The following is a 19,152-nucleotide window of genomic DNA, read 5'->3' as shown; positions in this document are numbered from 1 at the left end:
TTAATATCATTACAGTGATATTGAATTCATTGATTTTTGCGTATGTAAACACGCACGCACTCTGTATGTGTTACTTAGTTTCACACTTAAGCATCTAATCTCTCCCGGGTCCTGACCCAACCTCCTGCCCGCCTTACACATTAGAAAGATACAAGATAAAAGTTTTTTCGGCTTATTTTTGGCGTGAGAGAGGATTTTGCGAAAGAACTTTAACACCCTAATAATCTCTGTTAGCAATTTGATTACATTTACCAGGGTTAATGAAAGCCAGCGGTTCGTGATTCAGTCATGCCGGATTAATGAAAACAATGGCTTTCTGCAGCCAGCTCAGCACATGGGTTGCGAGCCGGCGTTAAGCGGAGTTTCAGCCAGAAAACAAACGCTTTCTGCTGGAGTGACTTTCTACAAAAGCGGGGAATCCCTGAACATATAGCCCTACTGCAGTAGGGGCACGTTTTACTAAGGTTCATATTTTTATATTGATTTATTTATTTACTTTTATTAAATCTGTGGCCTGTGCTACGAAGCGGGGTTACTGGCTTATCGGGGTAACTTGTCGGATTTAAGGTAGTCTGGGCAAAATGTAAGCGAACAAGTATGAAGTCCATTTAAACTGTGGTACCTTAAATCCAACAAGTTACCCCGATAAGCCAGTAACCCCGCTTCGTAGTACAGGCCACTGGTGCCCTTTCCGGTTTCTTGAACGTATATATACGGGCCGGTAAAGTCTCCGAGGCGCCCGGTGCTTCGAGCCCCGACCCAGCAGGCACCTGTGCTCTTCCCGACACACGCAGATTACACAAATACAGCCCTGGGCATTAAAGCCGCTTTAAATCACACTAAACACGGGGGTTGGTTATGTAACTTTTAATTACATATTTTAGTTTTTAAATACAGCTGCAAATGACACCAAACATGACCAGTTATGATCGAGCTCACTTCAAAAGTTTTCCCAAGTAAAGACCAAATTTATTTCACCTTCGGACATTTTACTTTATCTTATTGCTGTTTTTCAAGTGACATTTCAGTCCGGACCGACATTAAAACAGTCATTTTTCTATTTACTTTAAAAACAAAGTTGTGCTTGTTTTTTAATAACTCTGGAGCCACTGTTTATTTAAATGTAATTATTTATAGCCAGTTTGGGATATATGGTTTTAATAAAATGTATTTTTATTTGCATTTAAATTGACTTGGGGTTTGAAAAGCGGTTCCAGGTTTTCTCAGAGCCGGCGCGTAAAGAAGCTATCGTCTATTATGTCATATGCTCTTTTGAATCGAAAATACTACGTAGGCCAATGTAATATGTAATACATAAGTATTACCTCTTAATGGTTGTTAATATTTCTAAACGTACGTATTACCAGTATATATTTTACAAAGGTAAATATAAAATTATAGTGTAGATATCGTATATTTTCCGTTTTCCGATGAAGGACTGCAGATTTGTTAAAATATACCCTTGACACAAGATTATCACCTGCTGACACAGCGAATCCTTTACTTTAATCTGTTAATGTTCATATAAAAAATAATTGCGAAATGTATCTACGGGCTCTTATCTGGTATAAGTGTGAGTCGGACGCCGTATACCAGGTATAATCGGCTATTATTTATTTATTGGTTATTTTTCCCGGACCTTGCCGAGGTCACGCCGAGTAAATCCGCCTTCTCTGCGACGGGGCCCGTGTTCTTAAAAGGCCGGCGGTCATGTTGTTGAGTGATAGCGGTGGCGTTACTCCCTTGCCCGAAATTATACTTATACAAAGCATATTAGTAATTACATGTGCCTTTTGTGAGGGGCAGCTTGGCGGATTTGATTATTATTTTATTCCAGACGAAATGTGAGCCATATGTGTGTATGGGAATACCGCATTTATATGCTTTCGCATCGTAATTGGACCTGCAATGTCGCTGCTCTTCCAACTAAAATATATAATTTGAACATCTATGTATTTTTCAGCTTCAACACATGAGAGGGTTGTAATTTTGTTAATGTTACTTTTGTAATTATTATTATTACTTTTAAAGAAACATGCTTTTGTGAGGTCAGGACCGTGTCAGCTGCTACGGCCGGCTAGTCCGGGTTATTTTTCTTTAGCTTTACCCTGTAAGTGCTGTGGAAACACCTTTCAGTCTGAGGCTCTGCTGAACAGCAGCAAGTCACTGGGCTCAGCCCCCTGGCAGTGATTCCATCAACGCCCAGCCGCTGCCCGCATGTCGGGGTGACAGCGCATCGCCTCTCCCTCCCTCTCCAGAAATGCTCCGAAATGCGAGGCTGCTCCGCTTTCTCTGCATTCTTCACTTTCTCTGCAAGCGTGTTTTTCACGCAGGAGGTGCCATGCTCCCGGTGGCCCCCCCTCCACTCTGCTGGGCTGGGCCCCGCGCCGCCGGATACACGTGCCTCTCGTTGTGGGGGCTCGTGGTCTGTGGACAGGCAAGATGTCGTGGTGACCGACATCCCCAATAACCGGGATTAGCCTCGTGGCACCTGCATGGTGCATCATGGGGGAAAGAGCAGAATAGTCACTATGGCTCCTGAAAAACTGTAGCCCTCTCGTGGTGGGGGGGGGGGGGGGGTTACACACACATTCAAGGTACAGGCATTCACCTGAACGCATCTCTTTGGGTTGGGCTGAGGGAAGCAGTCAGGAGGAAACCCACATGTGAATAAATGGGCAGTTAATGCCACAGTTAAGGGTGTGTGTGGCCGCAGAACCCCCCCCCCCCCACCCGGGACCCACGTCACACTTACCTTTCCTGTCAGCAAAATGAGATTCTTTGAATGTAAATCTTTAGTTGACTGTGAAATGTCACACACCAGCCACTTCTGGGTAGTAAATTAGACTGCCCCTTAGCTGTCACTGGGACGCCCCCTGGAGGCTGGTCTGGGTATGCGTTGGTGAAGCTTGTGTGGCTCTGACGCATTCACGGTGCCTCCTGATCACTGTAGCTTCCGGTCGAGTTGGGAAGGAGCCGGGGCGGTGTAGCGTAGCCACCGCTGGCTGGTCTTTGTGTGTGTGTCTGTCTGTCTGTGTGTGTCTTTGTGTGTGTGTCTGTCTGTCTGTGTGTGTCTTTGTGTGTGTGTGTGTGTGTGTTTATATTCACAGGAATAGTGATGTGGGTGGAGCTCTCACTGTGAATGTTGCTATAAAGTCATATATATTCATATACATTGTAAAACTCTATATTCATATTGTGAGCAGTAACATCGCAGGCATCATACAGAATATGAAGCGTGACCCACAGCATGCCATGGTCTCAAGGTGAAGAAGCTCTAAGCCTCTGCAGCCTAGAGCCAGTGAGACAGACGTCAGTACTGCCTGTGTCCTGTAGGGGGTAGGACCTCTGTACCAGCCTGCTGGTGGTGTTTCTGAAATGCATATTTATCATATATTTGAAGCTGCTGTGTTTTTGTGAAGCCACGGCACCCCTCTGGATCGCTGCTGACCACATGTTCCGTGTGGTGGCTCAGTGGCCTGGGGGGGCATGTCGTAGGGTCACGCTTGGCAAATCGCCCCTGAAGGGCTGCTGTAGTCACACCCTCCTGCACAGGGAGGGGGCACCTATGTCCCCAAACTCAGGGAGCACCTGGTGGATTGACGGGGGGAGCGGGTGCATGTCCGTGCTGGTCCAGCTGCTGGCTCCTGGTCGGGAATGTCGCAGAGTACCGTAGAGCGCTTCCACTCAGAAATCCTGCTCCGCTGGGCTACTTCAGCGTCTTTGGGGAGATGGGTTTGCTTTGGAAGCCATGGGGCTGTTTGAGAGCATGTGAAATCGTAGACGGTGTATTTTTGCCGGAGTTCCTGCCCTGTAAATACATGTGCCCCCCAGCAAAGAAAATATTGAACATTGAAAGAAAAACATGTCTCCTGACTGCGGAATAATATCGCATTTTGAAAGGAGGTTTCTTCACAATTTCCTTTCCTCACCTGCTCAACGTGGGCCGGCCGCTTCAATGAGGACATTCAGAAAGAAGCTTCTAGGGAAAATGCTGACGATGCCGAGGTCCGGCCCCTCAGAGGCCCTGCTGGCACCCTGGACGGCGCCGAGGTCCGGCCCCTCGAACGCCCTGTTCGTACCCTGGGCGGCGCTGAGGTCCGGCCCCTCGAAGGTCCTGTTCGTACCCTGGGCGGCGCTGAGGTCCGGCCCCTCGAAGGTCCTGTTCGTACCCTGGGCGGTGCCGAGGTCCAGCCCCTCGAAGGTCCTGTTCGTACCCTGGGCGGTGCCGAGGTCCGGCCCCTCGAACGCCCTGTTCGTACCCTGGGCAACGCTGAGGTCCGGCCCCTCGAACGCCCTGTTCGTACCCTGGGCGGCGCCGAGGTCTGGCCCCTCGAAGGCCCTGTTCGTACCCTGGGCAGCGCCGAGGTCCGGCCTCTCGGAGGCCCTGCTCGCACCCTGGGCTCCAACGCACATATTTGGCAGCACAGTCACTTTTTAAAAAGATGAGTAACTAACTTTGGAGCCTGAACTGGGGCAAACAGTCATAATTGCCTTGACAACCCGCCTCCACAAGCACCCCCTCCCCCCCACGCAGTCACACACGCCCCCCCATGCAGTCGCACACCCTCCTGCAGTCAGACACAGCCGGGGCCGGACCTCGGCGCCCCCCTCCCAGTCCCCTGCAGGCTGTTTCCCCAAACTGGCTTTGCTTGGGCTTTACTTTGCTGATTGGCCAGGTGTCACCAGGGGGTGCCACCAGGGGGTGCTGCACGCTCTGGCCCCTGCTGCTTCCCCAGAGCGGACGCCTGCTGAAGTGAGACATGGCTGATCTGGTTTTGCCTGCATGCGCTGACATTTCCGTGATTCATAAAGCAGGGGGATCATTTTGTTGTGGTGCACTGACCCCCCCCCCCCCGCCCCCCCAAAGCACATTCGCTAAGCAGGAAAGTATTTGGGACAGGAATGTCTATTTTCCCATAAATATAGCCCAAGCCCCCCCGGCAGACGCTGCCGCCATCTTGTTTCCAGCCTGCAGATGCAGGTTGGTGACGGTGTCTCGTCTGTGCTGCTTCTGCTCTTTCTATCTCACTGCTGTATTCATGCTGACAGCCGGCAGGAGGAGGAGGCGTCCATGGAGAGGCTGGCTGGGGGTGCACTATGCATGGGGGGTGGGGGCAGGCTTATTAGTCAGTGGAGGGGGGTGCACTGGTCAGGGGGCATACCGTTTGAGGAGGAGGGGGGCATGCTGGTTGGGTTAATCGTACCGGTCGTGGGCCTGGGGGGGGCGTGCCGGTCAGGGGGCATCCTGGTCGGTGGTGGAGGGGTGGAGGGGGGTGGTGTACCGACTGGTGTACTGGTTGGTGAAAGGGGGCACACTGGTTAGGGGACATACTAGTTGGTGGGGGGTGTCCTAGTCAGGGGGCCTTTCCAGTCGCGGGGAGGGGGCGTACTAGTTTGGGGGGGTTGGGATTCGTATTAGTCAGGGTTCACAGCGTTACTTTCTACTTAATTGAACTGCTCCAATGAATTTCCAGCTGCGTCAATGTCAGTACAGAGTCTAAGGCTCCACTGTGGCCCCACCATTAATGAGCCATGAGACGGGCTGGGCGACTGTCCCGTGAGAGGAGCTGTCAGTGAGTGTGTGTGTGTGTGTGTGTGTGTGTGTGTGTGTGTGTGTGTGTGTGTGTGTGTGTGTGTGTGTGTGTGTGTGTGTGTGTGTGTGTGTGTGTGTGTGTGTGTGTGAGTACATGCACATGTGGAGCCCTCTCACACTTTGCATTGCTCTCTGATTTACTCCTCTGCTCTGCCACCTGCTTTTGTAGGCTTACCTGTCCCTCAAATGATTAGAGAAAAATCTGCATTTGTAATACATGGTCCTATGAACACAGGCATCTGCAGTGTCCACGCGCTGGCCTCCAGAGGGGCATGCTGGGAAATGTGGATGCCGTTTGTATCGCAGTAAGTGGCCCCATTGCCAAAAGGCCCGTAGTCCGCAGAGATCTGACTGCGTACACCGATGAGCGCAAAAGCTCGGGCAGCCGGGCATCTGCTCCAGCGAAAGGCCCCCAGCCCCCGCACCGTAGGGGGACCCTGGTGTGCTCGCTTTATGGCTGTCACTGATGCTATTGCTATCGCAGTTGCTAATGCTAAGCAGGGTGAGGTCCCAACGGCTAACTGGCTTGAAACATGAGCGCTGGCCATGCAGCCGGGATCATGTCGAGTGCTCTGCTGCTCTGCATGACTTCCCCAAGCATAGAGGCAGAGGAACTTCCCCACCGGTGTTTTACACCCTCATTAGCTCCAGGGGAAAGCAGCCGGGGGGCAGCACAGGGCCGTGCCACTCCCACTGCCTATGAAAGCCATTATAAACTGTAATAGCATGGCTTATAAAGTTTATTACTGCTCATTAATAAAAGATCCAGCATTCTAGAAGAAGCAGTTGTTCTGTACTCTTGAAGGATGAAGTCCAGGCTCCATACAACAACGTAATGAGCCTGCGTGTGGAAAATGCTTTTTGGGAAACACTGGGATGGTTTGTGCACAGCTCCAAAATGGGCAGGTTGAGGGGCTGTTCCTCGTAAATGAGGGAGAAGGAATACCGGATTTCTGTCTGGAATTCCAGAAATCAGCGAGACAAGGTGTGATGCCTGAACCTTCTGAGGTCTCAGGGGGACGGTGCTTCCTGGAGGATGGCTTTGTGCTTTTCACTGTGTCCATGGCAACCTCCAGTCTCCCCCCAGTCTCCACGGCAGGTGGCGTACCTCCAGTGAATGAGAGAGGTGTATGTGACAGACCACTATGCCCCCACCAGGCCAGAGGTGGGCATGGGAGGCACCTTGGCACTGTGTGTGAGTGTGTCACTTGACCAAAGCCGGTCTGCGTTCAGTGCGGCCAAGTGTGTCCTCAGCCGCTTTCTGGGAATGTCTGAAGAGGAAGACAGTTTATTAGAGTCACTCAGTCACATTCTACAGGCTTTTAGCAGGAGCTGACAGGAGCAGCAGCTGCAGGACACTGCTGCCTAAGCCCTTTTACAACATTGGCTTTCATTAGCATTGGGACTCACACTTTGCTGGGGTCGCGACCCCTTCATTTTGGAGACTGGTATCAGTGAGGAGCCACACTATCCTGGGGTCATGACTCCTCTGTTTGGGTGACTCTGGCACAATGAGGAACTTAAGTGTTCCTGCGCCCTCCCTGAGTTTCCAACCTGTCCCCATGTGGTCCTGATTGTCCCCGTAGCACTGTGGCAGATGCAGCAGCGTTCTAGGATTGCTACCTTGCTGAGCCCCTTCTAGAACGTTCTGCTGGGTAGAGACCTGCAGTGCAATCCTCACAGGAGTCAGAACACAGAAATGCCCCTCAGATCATCGACGGCACTCAGTAAAACAGTGATCGGTGTTGGTGGATGTGAGCGCAGAGTTTAGTGCTGCCCCCTCTGGCCTGATGCTGCATGTGCAGGAGTATAGATGGCTCTGGTCCCAGCTGGTATTCGCTGGAAGGACACACTCACCCCACCCCCTCCTATGATTGGACAGAGCTCCATTTCCCATGAGGCACTAGGCCGCAGGACGCTTTACTGAATAATTTCTCTCTGCTGAAATTTATGATGGAGGAGCCTTACAGTGGCAGATTGAGCTAATGCTTATTTCGTACCATTTAATGCTTTTACAAAAAGCAGGGGGGCGGCGTGCATCCTCACTTTGGACCAGGAGGATTATCGATACCTCGTGTGCCGGGCTGACTGTGAGATCACCGCTCATCTGCACTTGCGGCCCCCTGAGATGAGCCGGGGTCTGGGACTTGCCCGCCCAGCCCCACAGTTTAACTCCAGGTCACAGCTTGTCACTTGCTTCTGACGTCACTTTCGTTTGGCTTGTCTCTGTCTTTCTTGAGCTTATCTGGGGAATGGTGTAATGCCCTGTGGGCTCGCAAACGGCGGAACTGACAGGAGTGTGCAGGAGCTCAGGAAAGCTCAGCAGTGAAGCGGCTCTCCTAACGTGGCTGGGGGGGGGGGGGGGGTGCACTCTTCCCGCCCCCGTACCATGCACTCACTCTGAAGCCCAGCGATCGGCAGATTTGGCAAAGCTTCCTCCCAGTTCAGGCAATCGTTACGTTGCATCTGGAATAATGCAGGTGAATCGTAACCCTAACCCCGGCACGGTACCTCTAGGGCTCCTGACAGTACAGTCAATCACATGATCATGTTTTCTGTATCATGTGGCTTCTTGTGGTACTCTCTGCAGAAGCTTTAAGCAGGAGCAGATTTTGCATGAATACCTGCTAATTTATGTGTGGAAAATACAATAAAAAAAATAGATGCAGCTGATCCAAGCTTTATGCATGAACTTTATTTCACACTTTTAATACGTGTGACAAAGCTGATTTCTTTGCTTGCAAATTTCATCCATTTTCACAGTGAGGAGGAGCATGATGGTCAGCTGGTAAGGAATTGGCTCTACCTTTCGCAAACCGAGCCAGGTGGAAAATCTTTTATCTGCAAATTCCTCCCTGGGCGTATCGTTTTATTGTTCTGCACAGTTGGTTTTCATTTAGCCCTTTGGCTAATGATGGATTAAGCTGTGTGAGTGAAGCCTCAGTGTCACAGAGCAGGAAATGACCAGCCTGTTTGCTCCCTGCCACAAATCAGAGACACATACTAACCAAATGTGCATTTTCAGGTTCTCAGATTAACTCAAACCAGGCGTCCCCACCCCACTGCACAGCAATTCACTAGGACACACTGATTACACAATGTGTCAAAGTTTTCTTTTGTGCAGAATCGAAAATGAAATCTTGAGCACGGTGCTGTCCCCAGTGCAATGACCCGAGACGCTTTATGGTGGATCTGCTGTGTGGTCTGGGCCAGGTGCTTAGTGGAGGGCAGATGTAATATCTCCTGGGAGGTGTCATCAGTCACCTTCCTGCTGGGGCTTTTGGAAGCCTGTGGTGCTGCTGATCTGTGCTCTGCACACGACTTGATTCCAGCAAACCCCAGTGCTGCACGTCAGCCTGGCCTGCAGGCTACACTCTCTGAGTATTACAACAGGGGGAAGGCCTCAGGCAGGCGGTCATCACGAGGGACCTCCTGTCCTCCATATTCCTCAGATGCCACATGTCCTTCACATCCTTTATGTCCCTAACATCCCCATGTCCTTCACATCATTCATGTCCCTCACACCCTCAGTCCTTCACATCCTTCATGACCCTCAGATCCCGCATGTCCTTCACATCCCTCACATTCTCCATGTCTTTGACAACTTTCACGTCCCTCACACCTCCCATGTCCTTCACATCCCTCATATCCCCAGGTTCTTCACATCCTTCAGGTTCCTCATATCCCCTGCATTCTTATCTTTCACATCCCTCACATCTCCCCATGTCCTTCACATCTTTCAATCCCTCAGAACCCGCATGTCCTTCACATTCTTCACATCCCTCACATTCTCCATGTCTTTGACAACTTTCACGTCCCTCACACCTCCCATGTCCTTCACATCCTTCATGGCCCTCAAATCCCCCATGTCCTTCACATCCCTCATATCCCCAGGTTCTTCACATCCTTCAGGTTCCTCGTATCCCCTGCGTTCTCATCATCTTTCACATCCCTCACATCTCCCCATGTCCTTCACATCTTTCAATCCCTCAGATCCCTCATGTCCTCATCCTTCAGGTTCCTCATATCCCCTACGTTCTTATCATCCTTCATATCCCTCAGGTCCTTCAGGCCTTCTTCGTTTCTTCTGCTTTGCTTTCTTTGTGCTGTTGCCGTGCTTCATGAAGAAAGCAGGTGTCTTACTGCCTTGTGCTCACCTCTTAAACCAAGCGCACCTCGCACTGCTACAATTTAAACCAGTGGATGTGAAGATTAGATGCGGGGCTGGACAGAATGTCTGCAGCGGTCCTTCTCATTGGTCACTAGGAAAGTGTCAGCTGTAATTTGTTTGGTATGAACCCTCTCCTGACTCTCCAACAAAAACAAATCACACCAAGCAAAGCCTGAGCTGCGTGGGGTGGCCTCCCCCCTGTGGGGGGCACTTTGGCGCAGGGCAGTTCTGTAATTCTGCTCCCCTAAAGCCGCTGGGATGTGGAACATGATCGGGTCACGGTGCTTTCCGTCAGCGGGCCCAGCGTAGCGGCCGTGAGCACTGTGGTTAATTGATGTAGGCTGACGCTAATTAGGGGGCTGTGTACTGTTACAGTGAGGGGCGGGTGAGTCGCTTGCATCACTGGTGATCGCCCCAGGGTCTGGTGAGTATGGTGGTCGGTGGGGGGGGGGGGGGTGCACAGCCGCTGGAGACGAGCTCAGCAGTCACTAACGGCTTTAAACATTCACGGCAAAGCACTTGCTAATTAGAGGTGGTCCTACTGACCCACACCGTGTTTCCTCTGGGGGGGGGACGGGTGCCTCAGCTGCTCACTGGAGTGTTTTCCATGTGAAAGGCCCCCCATCCCCGTGGCTGGGAAGTGGTGTGTGCTGGGGCGTTTGTAGATGGTGGGGAGGGTGCGGATGTGGGGACTGCAATTACAGGCTGAACTCTGAGCGATGGAACTGCGAATCAGGAGTCCAGGCCCCCGCCTCTCCCTCTCTGCCTCCCTCCCTCTCTGCCTCCCTTCCTCTCTGCCTCTGTTTACATTCTCCTGCTCTCAATGGAGACCTGCCCAAAAAACGGGGAGAGTGATGTGCTCCCCTCACATGTAGCTGTGCTCTGTCTGTCACTGTACCTGTGATGACTCTGATATGTAGCCACTGTAAGGGGCCGCTTACTCTACTCTCTGCCGGCTTTTCTGAGTCCGGACGTGCAGCCTCTCTCTAAGCTTTTTTAGAACGAAAAACTAAAAGGAGGTAGGCGTCACTGGGGGCCTGATGAGAGGCGATGTCCTTAGATCCGCACAGTGCCGCACAGTGCCGCTGGGTGTTTTCTTGCACATCAGAGGAATGTGGCTGCACAGTTTGAATTGGACTCTGCTTTAAAGGCGCCGGATCGGCTTTGCGGGATGGGATGTCATGTGGAATTCCTGTGAATGTGATGCGTTTACACTGCACGGTCGTCACGGATACCCAGCGGCTCCGTAACTTAAAAAAAAATGGGTCCTTGTTGTGCTGACGTCAGCGGCCTGCCGAGAGAGCAGGCTCTCTGCCCGACTTCCTCCCAGACACAAATATTTGCGGCAACATATTTGAGTCGCGTTGATTATTTTCATGTTGGTGCCTTTACATCGTTTATGGTAGCAGCAGAAAGTTCACTTCAGAAATGGATGCCGTGTCTCCACTGAAGACGGCTGTGCACCTCGAAACAGGTTATGCGCGAATCCAGACTGGCGGGATTGTTCCGGTTTCTTACGGGTCATGGAAAATGGATTCCAGTGTCAAATTCAGATTTCACTTACAGTTTTCTCTTCTAAGATCTTTCTTTCGTTTTACGTTATTTCCTGCTAAGCAAACAGATATTTGCATTTCAAAGCTCCATTCGGGAAAAGAAAATGAAAGGGGGGGTCCTTTTATGGGTTTGGAGACCCGGCTGGCAGGGGGGCCGGGTGCAGGAGGGGCTGTGCGTGAGGGATCAGCAGAGCATGCCTGGCCCCGGTGCCCAGCAAATGGCCCCCTTTCTGAGGGCCACACAGCCTCCCCCGGCAGTGCTGATGGCTGGCGTTTTTCTGTAATGTGTGTGTTCCCTGCACTGTGAGTTGCCATGTTTCCGTTCCCTGCTCGCTGCCCCCCCAATACCCTCACCGCATCCACGGTGGCTATCTCATCCTCTGTCGGTCTCCAGACGTCTATTCCACTCAAACCCCCCCCAGGGGGCCCCGCAGGAATGGCTAACGGTGTCCATGACCCTGGCCTCACCTGCTTGTCCCACAACCCGTCCCCAAGCTCTTCTGAACAAAAAGCTTTTCCTGGCGGAGAGATGCGAAGCCAGCCCCCCCTCTGCAGGGCTCTGAAATGCCCACTGGCTGCAGTGTGGTATCATAACACATTCTTTGTCATACAGGCCTGTTTGGTTTCTAACAAACGTTACAGGAACACTGTTCAAACCATCTCATCAATGGTTCCTTTGTAAACGGGAGCGCGGAGGTCTGACGGCCGCCGGCTGCTGCTGCGAGGTGACTAACCCCGTCTCACAGATGTTCCTCTCTTACTCATGATCCAGCCCTTTGAGTCGCTGCTTAGAAGGTCTTGGTAATGCCGGAACATTCCTGCTTCAAAGGGGATGCTGAAATGAGAGAGAGTGCTGTCATGCCACAGTCCGGCCGGCTCCGAGGTCCTGACAGTAGCCCTATCCGAGCCCCAGAACCTGGAGCGTGCTGTACTGCTCAGGGGGTTAAAATGCTGTGATTGAAGGTCACTGGTTCAAGTCCCTGTGTTGTTCTTTGGCCCCTGAGCAAGGCCCTCAACCCTCGATTTCTCCCTGCATTCTAAAAAAAAATAAAAAACGGAAACAATAAAATATAGGCATCCGAGCAGCTGACTCACCTGGGAGACATGTGGAAGTCTGTCTGTTCATCTCCTGAGAAGTCAAAACAAGACAGAAACCAGTGAAAACTGCCTGCTAAGTACACAAGTCCTCATGGTAGCTGTGTGTCTGTGTCTGTCTGTGTTTCTGTGTGTGTGTGTGTCTGTCTGTCTGTGTTTCTGTGTGTGTGTGTGTGTGTGTGTGTGCGTCTGTCTGTCTGTGTTTCTGTGTGTCTGTCTGTGTTTCTCTGTGTGTGTGTGTGTGTGTGTGTGTGTGTGTGTGCGCACGTCTGTCTGTCTGTGTGTCTGTCTGTGTTTCTGTGTGTGTGTGTGTGTCTCCTGGGAATTTCACCACTGCCGTGCTTCAGATGTGCACTGTCTGCGTTCACAGGAAAACGTCAGGAAGTTAGGGGAAGCGTGAAATAAGACGGGAAGGGAAATAAACCCAAATGCCCGTGATTCCCTGCACTCACATGAGAATATGCAGTCATAAAATTCCCCTGTGGGAGCCTTATATACTGGAAATTTCCACTATTGCTGGTAAAGTCAGCTTCACCGTTAAAACAGCAGATTTAGTCCTGACATGAACGCACGTGAGCTGCTGGTCCAGCTCAGATGGAGATCTCATCCTGTCATCTCTGATGTCAGTTTTATGCTCCCCTAAGCTGGCGTATCGCTGGATCTCTGAGGATGGCGTGTGAGGTGCGTGTGAATATCCGCGCCCCGTTACACCCGGCCGGTGCCTCAGAGGGGATTATTCGCGTGTGATGAAACGCCGACCCCACGAATGACCTCTTTGATGTCAGCTCTGGATCTTTACGCTGAAACACTGTACACACCGTTTCCACCCGATTCGTTTCTCTTCAGAAGGTCCTCTGAGGGTCATGGAGGCATGTGAGGAGGGAGCAGTGCACATCTCCAGCGTGTCTGAGCTCAGGCCTTTGTCCTGTGGATCTGCCTTGTTCTGCAGCCCCAGTCAAACCCGACCGTTCCTTCGCATTGACTATTCATCTCCCGTTCCTTTGATAGCACAGAGCTCCATCCGAACCGTCGATGTGTTGAATGACATCGTTTCCGTGGTTTTGAAGCCGTGTTTCTTCTCTGAGCTGGAAGCCGCTTCCAAGCCGGGTGATTTAGGAGAAGTGTGGCGGTGATGATCTGCTGCAGCGCATTGCGTCATTCCGCCCCATGCCTCACCAAAGGAATCACTCTGGGATGTTCGGGCACATTATGACGCCGTGAACATTTATCAAAGTCCCCAGTCTGTGCGCTTTGATCATAACATTTCACCCAGTTGGCGTGGACCTGAAAATGTCAGGAAATGAGTAAATAGATAAAGCAAAATTTACAATTATTGGCTGAGTATTAAGTTTAAAAACTTGTTCCGGAGTTAAATAAGACAGTTAAATGTGAGTAATCACATTTCCATGTTTGATTAATCCTTGTTACTCAGCAAACTGAATTAAAAGTATTCTGTTTATGCTGAACAGAGGTCATAAAATCCAAATTACAGACAGCACTTTGAACATTTAACTTTAATATGATTTTTTTTCTCTAGAGAAAATCAGTCATTACAGAAACAAGAGTGAGATTTTCTCACGTAAATGCCTCTCGCCGTGACCATTAAGAAGCATTTCCTCTGAGTATTGTAATAGGTGCTACAATTCTCTGGCAACAAAATAATCATTTTCAAATGGTATTTCCATTTAATTTACATTGCAATTACAAGCACTTTAAGCCGCTCTCTGTGAGCTGCTGAAATCGCTTCCTAATGACTCAGGCTTCCAAGCAGCATTTTCGCAGGACGTCGTTATGAATCTCTTAAATATGAAATGGTTACAAATCGGTGAGTAGCCTTAGAGGAGAGGGCGGGGCATGTGTGCGTCCCACGTCTGAGCCGCCCGGCACGTCTCCGGCCCTTTTCCACCTCCTGTGGTTTGTATTTGGCCGCTGTCATCTCGCTGGAATTTCCTGCCATCTGCATCCAATTGCATTTTCTCACAGATTTGGGCTCTCCTGTAAATACTAAGACCTGGCCGGTGGGGGGGGGCAGCTCCTGAGTCAGGCTGTTGCCGTGATACGGCGTGATGTTCCCGATCGGCACGGCGCCGTTTCCATAAACGGAATCACCGGAGGCCCAGGAGCACGGTGCTCCGTGCCAGGAGCCCAATCAACGCGGCCTTTGGGGGGCCCTTCAAAGAGCCCAGCTAAGCGCACAGGAGGCTGCAGGCCTCTGATCTCTCTGCTCACCCAAAGCTCTCCGTGTTTCAGCAGGGGTAGTGGGGGGGCTGCCGCCCACTGCTCTGTCAGGCCGGCTAGCTGGGCTCTGTGTCCTATTGGGGGCTCTGTGCCCTATTGGGGGCTCTGTGACCTATAGGGGGCTCTGTGACCTATAGGGGGCTCTGTGACCTAATTGGGGGCTCTGTGACCTATAGGGGGCTCTGTGACCTATAGGGGGCTCTGTGACCTAATTGGGGGCTCTGTGCCCTATTGGGGACTCTGTGACCAATTGGGGGTTCTGTGCCCTATTGGGGACTCTGTGACCAATAGGGGGCTCTGTGCCCAGTATGGGGCTCTGTGATCTTTAGGGGCCACTGCCCAATAGGGGGCTCTGTGATCTATAGGGGCCTCTGTGCCCTCTGTGACCTGTAGAGGGTTCTGTGATCTATACGGAGCTCTCTGCCTGCTGTGACCTATAGGGAGGATTAGAGTTTTTACATTCCGAAAATCACGTGGTACTTCATAATGTACCATAAAAAGGGCACAACAACCTCGCCAGGACATGACTGTCCGAGGTAAGACTGGGGAAGCCACAAGTGACAACCTGTGACCAGCAGGTGGTGACATGTGCCAACCTAAAGTGTTAATTCGAACCAAGGTGAATGTAACCTTAGCTGGAGGTCAGAGAGTGTGAATGACCAGGGAGATGCTCTCCCGGCAAGCCTCTGAGATCACAGGGCTTTTCTCTGCAGTTATCAAGGGCGACATGGCACTGTGCTGCTGGGACATGGCCAGCAGGGTGGCGCTCCCACAACTCGGAGGGATTCCTGTGTGTTCTTGTGGTCCCTCTGGTCTCTGAGGCTCATTGCTGCTTACCATGGGTGTTCAGTGTGTGGGATGTGAACGCTCCTGTCAGTGGTTCAGGTGTGTGGGATGTGAACGCTCCTGTCAGTGGTTCAGGTGTGTGGGATGTGAACGCTCCTGTCAGTGGTTCAGGTGTGTGGGATGTGAACGCTCCTGTCAGTGGTTCAGGTGTGTGGGATGTGAACGCTCCTGTCAGTGGTTCAGGTGTGTGGGATGTGAACGCTCCTGTCAGTGGTTCAGGTGTGTGGAAACACCTTGCACCTTCAAAATACTATAAGCTAAAGTCACTGTTTTAAAATGGAGAGCAAGTCACTGAGAAAATCCCTCTTTCTTTCTCCCTCTCTCTGTCTGTCTCTCATTTGCCAGCTTCTGGATGCAGTCGTTTGTAGCTGCCCATTGTTATATAATGCATCCAAAAGTGACACAATGCAGAGGTCTCTTCTGTATCATTATATATCAGCGTCATCAGACTGATGGGAGGCGTCTGAATCTCTCAGGACTGATTAGTGATGCAGTGATAGCAGTGAAGTGCCCCTAGGGGGCAGCGAGAAGCGTGTAGATCTACCTGAGCCATCAGTCTGATCTACTGTGCTATCTATCCCTCTGCACTCAGCTGCTTCTACCTGACTTTTGCAGTTAACTTTTCAGTAATAAGCTCTTGCTCACAGAATCCTTTCCCTCTGGGCTTGGCTGCTTCTGCCTGACTTTTACCCATAGCATTCCTAGAATAAGCACATGCCTAAGACAACAAATATGTCCTGTAAAAGTTGGGGGTCCATGTGCCAACACAGGCAATATAATGTGCATTATAAGCTTACAGCGGCAGCTTCCTGTGTCCTGTCAGACCCTTACTGCCGTCTGATTGGCTCTGGTGACTGAGCATGCTCAGTGAGCTCCTGACCTTTAACTCTGTGCCCCCCAGTGCAGGGTGACTGAGGTTGAATGATGCCCAGAGATGTGGACACACAGACCGCAGCCAGTTTTGGTGTTTTGCAGGCCTCAGAATACTGGAGGGCTCATTAGCCAAGTTTCATGCATAATACACAACACATGCGGTAAGCAGTGATGATGAGACAGGCGGGAGAGTGCAGCTATGACATTGGCTAGGCATGCCTGTCCATGACCCGCAAGATGTGGGAGGGAGACCCGGTCATTATTAACTGGCCGAACAGCAACACCGAGGACCTTAGTATGTCATCGAGACTCTCCGGAAGCATCGAACTGTCAGTCCTGATGCCCATGGTCCCCAAGTGCATGGAGCTGACAGCGAGGGGAGCGCACGCAGCGAGGGGAGCGCACGCAGCGAGGGGAGCGCACGGAGCACGCAGCCAAAGGAGCGCACGGAGCACGCAGCGAGGGGAGCGCACGCAGCGAGGGGAGCGCACGCAGCGAGGGGAGCGCACGGAGCACGCAGCCAAAGGAGCGCACGGAGCACGCGTTGAGGGGAGCGCACGCAGCGAGGGGAGCGCACGGAGCACGCAGCCGAGGGGAGCGCACGGAGCACGCGGAGAAGGGAATGCATGCCGATCACAGCGAAGGGAGTGCATGCAGCTTGTAGTGAGAGCGCAGACTCTGCCCATAACATCTGCTTCGCATTTTTGACATCTCGGAGAAGCAGCGATCATTAAGCTGTGGCCGGTCTGACGGCATCCACCGGCACTGCCGTGCCGCAGGTAAAGCACCATGAGGCAGCTGAAGAGGCCGGCCCAGAATCTGGCAGAATTACGTGTCACCGAAATAAAAGATCACCTGAGATTATCAGCAATTACACTTAATGATGCTAGCCCCATCTGCACATCAGATGTGGAAGGTCCCACAGGGGCAGCAGGATGGATGGAACGAGGTGGGCAGTTAGTGGCGGTTAGAGTCTGCCCCATATAGTAGCAGGGAGTAGAGAGACACTGCAGCTGCTTCAGAAAGACCTGCATCTTTCACAGCCTTTTCTAGCCCATAATGCAAAGGGATTCAGACATCAGCCGTGGTGTGTTGTTGCTGCCGCATGTCACTGTCTCCCGTGTAGCTCCCAGCGTCCAAGGGTGTGAAGCTCTCTTACTGCTGTGTCTCTTACTGCTGTGTCTCTTACTGCAGTCCAAGGTATGTAGCATAACCCACCACTGCTGCCCTTTGAGTCTGCTAGAGGGCCTGTGGGGGGCGCTGTGGAGGTGACTTCTTTGATCACCCGTCCAGTGGCTGCCGGGAAGCCTTGGAATGGCTGCAGGTAATGGCCGTCTCATCCTGAGCCAATCTGGGAGAAATTATCTGTAAGTGACTTGATGGTGCCGACGTGTGAGGTGGGGATCCTGTCCAGGGGTGGGGGGAGGCAGCCAAGATGACATTACTGTGACGCCACATGCCGCCGCATGCGCACATGGACCTCCGTCACCATGATGGCGCATGGACCCCCATCAGCGTAACGCCGCACGGACCCCCCATCAGCGTAACGCCGCACGGACCCCTCCCATCAGCGTAACGCCGCACGGACCCCCCCCATCAGCGTAACGCTGCACGGACCCCCCCATCAGCGTAACGCCGCACGGACCCCCCCATCAGCGTAACGCCGCACGGACCCCCCCATCAGCGTCACGCCGCACGGGCCCCCCCCATCAGCGTAACGCCGCACGGACCCCCCCATCAGCGTCACGCCGCACGGGCCCCCCCCATCAGCGTAACGCCGCACGGGCCCCCCCCATCAGCGTAACGCCGCGCGGACCCCCCCCCCATCAGCGTCACGCCGCACGGACCCCCCCATCAGCGTCACGCCGCACGGACCCCCCATCACTGTAATGCTGCACGGCCCCCCGTCCCCAGGACACCACATGGCCCCCCCACTCACTGTGACTCCACACGGCTTCTGTCACTATGAAGCTGCAGATGTACTTCTACCTGTAAGCTGTGAGGAGGAGAGCGATGATGGGGACCAGATGATGGGGACCGTCTCGGTGCACGAGCTAGAGGCCTGCCGATCTGGCCTTTGGCTGCTTTTGATGGTTCGCTTTCATTGGTCGGCTCATCAAGCATGGACCCATGTGATTTCTGCCTATTCACGGTTTCACCGATGACAGCAATTTGAAATAAATATTCACATGGAAACCCAGATGTTTTGGGCACTGATGTTGTCTTTCTGCCAAGTTGAGCAAACTTCAAAAGTTAAAAAGGGCCTTTTTCTTTCAGACGGAAATGTTTATTTTAATATATAGGCTGTTTTCTTTTAATGTTCCATGCGGAGCTCTATAAAGCTTTTATGTGATGCTCTGTAGTGCTGTAATCTTAGCTGGAGCCTGGTTTATGCGGAACATCGCAGTGGCATTGTGGGAACGTTGTTTCAGCTCAGCTATCTCTGAGCCCTCAATGCCGTGTCCGTTCCCTGCCTGTGCTTAGATGATGAGACTGTGCTGTGTGTCTCTCTCTGTGTCTGTATGTCTGCATGTGTTATGAATATTTTCAGTTTGGTGACCAAATGTCCCCACAATGTTATAAAAACCTGTTGTCTTAACCTTATGGGAACCATTTCTCGCCCCCTGGAAGGGGAAACTCAATTTTATAAAAATCTGTGATTGCAAACAAAAAATTAAAAATGCCAAAAGCCTTGTATTTTGATTGGTTACTTATGGTTAAGGTTAGGGCTGGGTAGCGGTTAAGGTAATCATATTTGGTATTAGAGTTTTGCTCATACT

General features: G+C 51.8%; 1 protein-coding gene across 2 annotated transcripts in view; it reads left to right on the top strand.

The window, feature by feature from the left end:
- Window positions 1–19,152, top strand: part of glis1a (GLIS family zinc finger 1a) — a 72,570-nt gene that overhangs the window by 2,401 nt on the left and 51,017 nt on the right. The gene's annotated exons all lie outside the window — the stretch shown is intronic.

The sequence above is a fragment of the Paramormyrops kingsleyae genome, chromosome 21 (genome assembly GCF_048594095.1).
Source record: "Paramormyrops kingsleyae isolate MSU_618 chromosome 21, PKINGS_0.4, whole genome shotgun sequence".
In the NCBI taxonomy this organism is placed as follows: Eukaryota; Metazoa; Chordata; class Actinopteri; order Osteoglossiformes; family Mormyridae; genus Paramormyrops; species Paramormyrops kingsleyae.
Note: the sequence above shows the minus strand (reverse complement) of the source record. Positions and strands in the feature narration are given on the sequence as shown.